The following is an 8,005-nucleotide window of genomic DNA, read 5'->3' as shown; positions in this document are numbered from 1 at the left end:
TGAACCTAGCTTCGGAGTGGGTCCTTCAAGGCGTCGAAGCTCTCCATCAAGGCCATCGGTTCATATATAAGGGGTTTTATTTCTATGGTTTTAATGTACTTTCATTCATTGATGGTGTGTTTTTGTATGTTGCTCCATGGAGGGCTAAAACCCTAGAGGGTATTTGGGCTTGTGAACCCTAGGATTCTCAACTTTTTGTGGATTTGCTTTGTGTTTCTATTTAATCCGAGTTTGATTAAGTTTCATTCTTGATTGTTTAATGCTTGCTTGCCTTATTGATCTTATGGTTATTTGGTTTGCATGATTTGTTGCCTTGGTGGGAGAGAGATCTCCATTAGGGTTAGAACCTCAAGATTGAAGAGGGTTGAGAGGGTGAGTCATGAGATAGTGAAGTGTCCCTTTCCCTCCGATTGGTGTATTCTATCTCCATTCCCTAAGCTCTATGCAACCATATTTGGTGGGAGGCGTGAGATTGCTCGATTTCTCCGCCGAGACCTTGTAGGGGGTTAGGATCCTTTGCCAGGAATTAGTGTTGGATCAATCTTTAGGAATTGGATACACAATTTGGAATCCCTAGAGTGCTTTGCGGTCATATGTGGTGTGAGGTGTTGAGATTGAGCGATTTCTCCACCGGGACCTCGTAGGGGACTAGTATCGGTGATCTAGAGATAGACCCGATTATGTTTGGATTTCCACGACTTAACTTACTCATCATAGAAACATTTTGCTTATCCGGTACCTAATACCTGAATCCTAGGGGGAGCATTGCCCGAATACCCCACTTTTACTGATTGAGATCCTCCTTCCATTTTACCCTTGCATATTCGTCTCCGGTGTTTATCTCTTCGCACATTAGATCACCACACTATCCCATTATCATTAGGCTAGATAGCAGAGAAGAAGTTAGTACTAGTAGCCCTGTTCCCTGTGGATTCGACAACCCGACTCACCGGGTATTTATTACTTCGACACCCGTGCACTTGCGGTACACACACGCATATTCGGAAGTGTCAACACATCTTTTCTATTGTTCTTGATTGTTATTTGCTCACATAGCCAATGGCGGTTCACCTTAGTTGCAAGCATTGTATTCTTGAGTTTAGGAGAATTTCTAACATTGAATGTTTTCATGTTCTAGTTCTTGCTTGAATTTCTAGGAATTTTTGCCCGATTTACACTTAGTGCACTACTCACTCTTTGAACTCTATTGGAAACTCATGTTCGATGTTAAAGGGACTAGTTAGGTTTATTTTCTTGTGCTAAATTCTGGAAAAAAAAATAAAAAAAAAGAAAAGGAACAAAATAGTTTTATTGTTTATTTGTGCTTGTTGGGTGGAAAAAGCTACCACCTATGAAGTATGAAGCTACTCTCATAAGTCGGATACTAGCTATGCCCTAATGAGAGAAAGAGCTATCTCATAGGATGAGTGAAAGCTACCACTCGGGTAGAAAGAGCTACCACCTCGAAAGTATGAAAGCCACCTTAGCGGCCGCTTTGGAAAGGGCTACCTTAGAGGATGTGTGAAGCTACTACCATCTTAGAAATTGTTGTCACTTGTGTAGTTAAATAAGCACCTTATACTTAGAGCTTTGAGGAGTATACCTTGGGTTGATATGAGTGAGTCCACACACTTTCACGATTTCGGGTTTGTTGTCCTTTTTTATTCCGGTTTTATCTAGAGTTTCGATTTTTCACATTTAGTGTTGAAATTTCCCTCACTTATAGAATGCTCTCTTTGTACACTTTGGTGAACCTAAGGCCAAGCACTTCCAATAATTTCTTCATTGATACACTTAACATTTTAATTTTTGCTTGAGGACAAGCAAAAGCTTAAGTGTGGGGGAGTTTGATAAGTGCTTGTGCGATACGAATGCGAAGCGTTCATTCCTTATGTTGAGCATTACTTTTCTCGGGTTTTTACACTAATATGTGTGTTTTTATGTTACTTTTATGCAGGTAGGGTTGTGAGGCTGAGTATGAAGGAAATAGGCCAATGTGGATCATAATGCACCAATTTTGGAGGAAATCTTGCTAAGGTTCAAACGCGAAGACATAGGTCAGGTGTGAGATGCTAGAGTGTGTGCCAACCTCCTCGTATTCGAGTGGGCACATCCATTTGGAGAGGCACAAAGTCAGTCACATTCGAGCATTCCAATTTATACACATAGAACAAGAGCTCCACCAACGTGTACACCATTGAAGAAGCAAGTGATCCACGACGTGAACGTGTGCCCGTTTGCGTTACCCCGATGAAAGTATGGAATTGGGAAGCTATTTAGGCTGAATACTATAGCAGAGCACTGTAGAAATACTGTAGCATATATAGTAGCAGCGCTGTTCATAGCTGGCCGAGAAACCAGAGAAACAGGGAATCCACACGGGCGTGTGGAAATTATCCACGCCCGTGTGGACATTCCGCACGTGCACGTGCAGCATACACGGCCGTGTAGTCGCCCGATTCCAGTACTATTTAAAGCCGATTCAGCCCCGATTTTGGTATTCTTTTCTCCATCTTTTCCCCAACTTGAGAGAGGGCTTCGGCTAGGGTATCGAGGGGTATTGGCCAAGGTTTTGGAGAGGTTCTACGGCTCCGACATTGTCATTCCATAGGAAGAAGGTTGGTAGGGGAGCTTCCGTCGAGGCGTATCCTATACCGGACGAGGGAATCCTTGGACGATGAGTAGAGGACTTTCCACAAGACCATCAACACGACTATCGAGGGGGTTTCTTTATGGATTCTTTTCTTTTACATTCTATTTCATTGATTGTACTTAGCTCCATGGAGAGCTAAACCTCTAGTGGGTACTTGGGTATTTGTGAACCCAAGGATGTATTCATTTCATTGAATCTCTTTATTATGTTTTCTATTAATTGATGTTTATTGTGAGTTCCAATCTTGTATGTTTGATTGCATGAATACTCCCCTAGAATGACACTAGGGTTGAGAGTTCTTTTTGGTAACCTTGTGAGTGAGTGACACACCACGAGCGTTAGACAAAGCTAGGTTGGAGATGGTTGAGAGGGTGAGTCGAGAGGTACAGGAGGAGCGTCCCCTTTCCCTTCCGGTGTGATAGATTCTACCTCCGTTCCTCGAGTTCTTTGCTGCTATAATAGAGTGAATAGTCTAAGGGATGAACTTCCGCTGGGGCTTAGTTGCGTGTGTAACGGAGTGAAGCGTTGAGGTGATCTTACTATCTACGGCTTAATTGTGGTTAAGGAACTTCCACCTGGACCAAAAGGTTAGGTCTATAATTAGGAAGAGATTTATCACTTGGAATCCCTAGAGCTCATTGCAACCCTATGCGAGTGCGAGGTGTTGAGATTGTTCGATTTCTCCTCCCGGACATGTATAGAGTTAGGCATAGTTGACCTTAGATTTGGGACTATGTAATTAAGGATTTCCACGACTCACCATTGCATTGATTAGGAAGCATAATAGATGGTTTTAGCAGTTGAAACAATTATCCTAGGTGGAGCATTATCCGGGTACCCCATCCTTATCGATTGACTTACCCCCTTCTTTACTTTTGCTCTCTTACTTGTTGCTTTTACTGTTGAGAATTGAATCATTGTCACACTCATTATCAATGATCTTTTACGTAGCTAAGAATCGAATTAAGTATTTTTATTCCCTAATTCGTGTGGATTCGATACCCGCTCACCCGTTCTACGTCCAAATAAGCTGAATTATGCTGTTCTTGCACAGGTTCTTTCCCTTTTCTTCTAAGTATACATTCAAGCTCAGGGTGTCCTTCAATCAATATTGATGGATTCCCTCGGGTCATAACCTGGAGCTACACCAAAAAGAAAGAAAAAGACAATCAGAACGATGATAGAATAAGAAGATATGAATTAGAATGTTGGGTGAAATAGCTAAGAAAACAAATTGCAAAGTTTCTCTAAACGCCTAGCTCCCCGGCAACGGCGCCAAAAACTTGACAAGATCCCCTTGCGTATATCCCGCAAGTGCACGGGTTTATCGAAGTAATAATCCCGGGTGAGTGGGTATCGAATCCACAGGGAGTAGGGAGTAAAGACACTTAATTCGATTCTTAGCTATGTGGAATATCAACAATGATAAAGATGGGGTACTCGGATAATGCTTCACCTAGGATAATCGCTTCAAGTGCAAGAACTCTCTATTATGCTTCCTAATCAATGAAATGGTGAGTCGTAGAAATCCTTACATACATAGTCCCAAATCTAAGGTCAACTATGCCTAACTCTATTCATGTCCAGGAGGAGAGATTAAATAACCTCACAACCTCGCACTCGAATAAGTTGCAATGAGCTCTAGGGATTCCAGGTGATAAATCTCTTCCTAATTATAGACATAACCCTTTGGTCCAGGCGGAAGATCCCTAACCACAATTAAGCGCTAGATACTAAGATCCCCTCAACGTTTCACTCCGTTGAACGCGCAACTAACTCCCAGCGGAGATTCATCCTTTAGACCATTCACCCTATTATGGCCGTAAAGAACTCAAGGAACGGAGGTAGAATCTATCACGTCAGACGGGAAATGGGACGCTCCTTTACATCTCGACTCACCCTCTCAACCTTCTCAACCTAGCTTTGTCTAACGCTTGTGGTGTGTCACTCACTCACAAGGTTACCAACAAGAACTCTCAACCCTAGTGTCACTCTAGGGGAAATGTTCATACAATCAATCATTCAAGGTTAGAACTCAAAATAAACATCAATTTATTCAAAGCATAATAAAGAAGTTCAATGAAACGAATACATCCTAGGGTTCATAATCACCCAAGTAACCACTAGGGGTTTAGCTCTCCATGGAGCTAAGTACAATCAAAGAAATTAAATGTAAAAGCAATGAATCCATAAAAAAACCCCCTCGATGGTCATGTCGATGGTCTTGTGTAGAGTCCTCTACTCGTCGCAAGGGATCCTTTGTCCAGCCTAGGATACACCTCGCCGGATCGATGCCGATGAAAGCTCTCCCAATAATCTTCTTCTAAATGACGTGCAATGTCGGAGCCATAGAACCTCTCCAAAACCTTGGCCAATACCCCTCGAAACCCTAGCCGAAGCCCTCTCCCAAGTTGGGGAAAAGATGGAGAAAAGAATACCAAAATCGGGGTTGAAACGGCTTTAAATAGGGCTAGAATCGGGCGACTACACGGGCGTGTATGCTCCCCGCGCCCGTGCGGAATTTCCACACGGCCATGGATAATTTCCACACGCCCATGTGGATTCTCTGTTTCTCTGATTTCTCGGCTGGCTGTGAACAGTACTGTTACAGTACTTGCTGCAGTGTTGCTACATTGCTTTGCTATAGTCTTCGACCTGAATAACTTCCCAATTCCATATTTTCATTTGGGTAACGCAAATGGGCACACGTTTACATCGTGAATCACTTGCTTCTTCAATGATATACATGTTGGTGGAGCTCTCGTTCTTATGTGCATAAATCAGAATTCTCGAGTTTGACTGCCTTTGTGCCCCTCCAAATGGATGTGCTCACTCGAATGCGAGGAGGTTGGCACACACTCTAGCATCTCACACCTGTCCTATGTCTTCGCATTTGAACTTTAGCAAGATCTCCTCCAAAATAAGTGCATTATGATCCACATTGGCCTATTTCCTTCATACTCGGCCTCACAGCCCTACATGCGTAAAAGTAACATAAAAACACACATATTAATGTAAAAACCTGAGAAAAGTAATGCTCAACATAAGGAATGAACACTTCGCATTCATATCGCACAAGCACTTATCAAGTACCTTACAAAGTCAATAAAGATAACTACAGTTAAGATCAAAAAGAAGTAAGACAAATGAAAATAAGAAATATAAGAAAAGAAAAATGGTTAGAGCAATAAGCTAGAAGTTTCCTACAATTCCTTATGTTCCCCGGCAATGGCGCAAAAAACTTGATTGGTCGCCCGCAAGTGTATGGGTCGCCAAGTAATACCTTGAGCGAGGGCCTAAGGATCATATTCCAAAGTGCTAAGGAGCTCCTATTACTCATCCATGGTATATTACTAACTTTACAACTTGAGCATGGTATATTACTCTAATACATGCAAGAATGTAAATAGAGCACAAGTATAACAATTCCAAGGCAAGGCAGGAGATCACAAAAGCAATGATAATAAAAATAGGCCTAGGGACAAGGATCCCCATGAGGGGTCATCATGATGTATGGATGCATAAGAATAAAATAGCAAAGATGATTTAGACCGACGGACCTCAACAATAGTCCAACCCCAATTTCACGGTGGTTAAACCCTAATCCCGCACAAATGATGACAAGGATCTCTCCTTAATCATATCCCTACGATTGCATTAAGTGAATGGAGATCATGTAACAAGGATACACTTAACCTAAGTTTATCCTCATGGTTCGGAGGGGCTACCTACATCCAATTTCTAGGTATGTTAGTCAAAGATTACCCCTTTTAGCTTATTAACGATCTAGTACATGCGAGTAGGTCACGTCTACATGTACAACTCAAACAAGAACTAAGGATTTCTCCACATAATAGTTCTAGGCATGAAACACAATGAGCCAAACCATAAATCACACCAATGCATTCCAAATATAAGTGTAGCATCCAAAATACATGATGAACCCCCCAAGGTTCACCTACATTCGGTGGCCTTGGTGGTCTAGTGTGCCATCATACAAACAAGTATCTCAAACTCAACAAAAATAAGAAGTAAATGCATAAATGGCACTCCCTAGTCTGAATGATGATGAGGATGAAGGCCGAATGCCTATTCCTCTAACCCAAGGAAGGCCGAATGCTCCTCCTCCTTTGATGATAAAGCTCTCCCCTTCAAGTTCAAGCTCTTGATCTCTCCAAGACTCAAGTCAAAACACTCCCAAGAATGATGTCTTTGTTCTCCTTTTCTCTCCCAAGTAATGGCTGCCAAGAGTCCTCCCAAAAGTCCCTCAAATGGCCTTCAAGTGACCCTCATATACCCCCCAACATCTCCCACAAATTGTCCTCTACATGGGTGGTATACCGGCTCAATGAGGACCTCATTGAGGTGGTATACCGACTCAATGAGGACCTCATTGAGGCCGTTTGGGGTAGGCAAAGTAAACTAAAATCTCTCAAAATAATCTCTATACTGGCTCAATAAGTACCTCATTGAGCCAGTATACCTTCAAGCAAATCATCTTCTTCAATAGCTACAGTAATCATCCCATGCTCCATCCCGGGCAGCATTGAGGTCGTATGCCATGGTTCAATTTCTTACTTGAAAACTCTCCAGGTGCTACAGTGGCAGCTACAGCGATTTTGCTAAAGTGCCGACGGTACGGTACCACTACTACAGTACTCCAGCTACGGTATCTTCGTGTTCTCCATGGTGTTTCTGTGCCCTATAAAGAAAATAACATGCAATTAAGCACAAAACAAGCATCAATCCTTATAGAAATACATGCTAAATACATCAAATATATAAACTAAAATGCGTACATTTAGACATTTATCAGTTTGCATGATTTATTGCCTTGGTGAGAGAGAGGTCTCCATTAGAATTAGAACCTCAAGGCTGAAGAGGGTTAAGACGATGAGTCATGAGATAGTGGAGTGTCAACTTTTCCCCTTCGATTGGTGTATTCTATCTCCGTATTCCCTAAGTTTTATTCAACTGTATGTGGTGTGAGGAATGAGATTGAGAGATTTCTCTACCAGGACCTTTTAGGAGGTTAGGGACCTTTCACCTAGACGTAGGGTTAGGTTTATTCTTAGGAATCAGATACACCTTTTGGAATCTCTAGAGTGCTTTAAGGTCATATGTGGTGTGAGGTGTTGAGATTAAGCGATTTCTCTACTAGGACTTCGTAGGGGACCAGTATGGTGATTTGGAGGCAAGATCCTATTATCTTTTGATTTCCATGACTTAACCAACACATTCTCTGAACACTTGGCTCATCTAGTACTTAATACCTGAATCCTAGGGGGAGCATTGCCTGAATACTCCACTTATTGATTGAGATCTCCCTCTATTTTACCCTTAAATATTCGT

This window comes from Dioscorea cayenensis, chromosome 1 (assembly GCF_009730915.1).
Source record: "Dioscorea cayenensis subsp. rotundata cultivar TDr96_F1 chromosome 1, TDr96_F1_v2_PseudoChromosome.rev07_lg8_w22 25.fasta, whole genome shotgun sequence".
Lineage (NCBI taxonomy): Eukaryota > Viridiplantae > Streptophyta > Magnoliopsida > Dioscoreales > Dioscoreaceae > Dioscorea > Dioscorea cayenensis.
The sequence above is the reverse complement of the archived record's forward strand: the minus strand, read 5'-3'. Positions refer to the sequence as shown.